We start from the raw sequence: 1,708 nt of genomic DNA on the forward strand, positions 1-1,708 counted from the left end.
GTAGTTAGAGTGTCCTCCCACGCACCAAAGCGTCATGGGTTCGATTCCAGATGAGGGCACATACACCAGTTGTGGGTTCCATCCCTGTCAGATTGCTCGAGCAAGTGATCAATGTTTTTCTTTATCTTTCTCCCTTACTCTCTCTCTAGAATCAATGAAAAAAACATATCCTTAGAGGAGGACTTAAAAAGAAAAAAAAAATGCTGGTTTGGTTCAGTGGATAGTGCTTCTGCAGAGGGACTGAAGGGTACTGGGTTGGATTCCAATCAAGGGCACATACCTAGGTTGCAGGCTCAATCCAGGGCCCTGGTAGGGGCTTCAGCAAGAGGCAACCAATTGCTGTCTCTCACATTAGTTTCTGTCTTTCTCTCTCCCTTCCACTCTCTCTATAAAAAAATCAATGCAAAAATGTCCTCAGGTGAGGATTAACCAAAACAAACAAACAAACACACACCCATCCCAGTGTGATTATTGAAGGAGCATATGAAGTATTCGTAGAATGAACAGAAGGGATGGGACTTTGCTTTCTAACTGTGTTAGCAACTCTGCAAGCCAGAAGGTCTATTTTTTATTTTAATTTTTATTGATTAATTATTTTAGATAGAGGAAGGGAGTGAGAGAAACACCAGTGTTTTGTTCCACGTATTATGCTCTTTGGTTGCTTCTTGTCTGTGCCCTGACCAGGATCCCACCCGCAACCTGGCTGTATAAGGAGGAGGTTCTAACCCACTGCACTGGGCGCTGCCTGTCAGGGCCACTCAACAAAACCCCTCTGGGTGCCCCAGCCCCTGCTGTGGGTCGGAGCTCCTCTGCCACAGCAAAGGTTTGGGTTCCATTCTGCCAGGGCATCTACTTAGGTTTCGGGTTGATGACCGGTCGGGGCTGACTACTGCTCAGGAAGGGAAGGAGGGGTTTGATCCCGGTCGGGGCTGACTGCTGCTCAGGAAGTGGCTGAGATCCGTGTGCTGTCCATCATTCTGCGGGGAGCTGGGGTTCCATTGCCGACATGGCCGACTCTGGTCCCCACTCCCCACCCCCATCCTCCATGGAGGACGACTTCAACTGTGGCAGCTGCGTGGCCTCCGCCAGCGTACACTTCCGTCCGCATGGGTAGGTCGCCCAGGAGCGGATTTCTGGGCTCCCAGGGAGAGCGGGGTCCCACAGGGAAAGCACTTCGCTCCGCCTGCCCTCGGGGCTCCCAGGCCGGAGCGGAGCGCACAGGGCTCGGAGGGGAGAGCCGCCCAGGGAGGCCTCCATGCTGGTGCTGAGAAAACGAAACTGGAGCCCTTCCACCTTGAACCCTGCCGTCTTTGGGGTAGAAAGCGACAGATGAAGCCTCAGCAGCCTCACGGGGGCATCTTTAAGTGAAGATGTTAAATTTTTTTGGTGAAAATAAGTTTATTGTGTAATCAAGATTGTGTAATCATTGTGATTACACAATAGCCTGCATTGAGTTATCTGCTGCAATGTTTGTGCTTTAGGGCATGTGAACGCATTTTATTTTATTTGATGCAGCCTCGTCCTGGGCTCATGCAGCACGCAGCCACGCCCACCTGCTCCTGCTGGTCGTTACCCATCAGGGGGTCCTGGCTAATTAGCATATTCCTCAATTATTAGATAGGATTATTCGTCACATGCTCCTTCAGTCTCTATTCGAGTAGCCAACGTTTGTGTGTCCCAGGCATACAGTGGGTACTCCAAGTACTCA

This window comes from Myotis davidii, unplaced genomic scaffold (assembly GCF_000327345.1).
Source record: "Myotis davidii unplaced genomic scaffold, ASM32734v1 scaffold765, whole genome shotgun sequence".
Classification (NCBI taxonomy): domain Eukaryota; kingdom Metazoa; phylum Chordata; class Mammalia; order Chiroptera; family Vespertilionidae; genus Myotis; species Myotis davidii.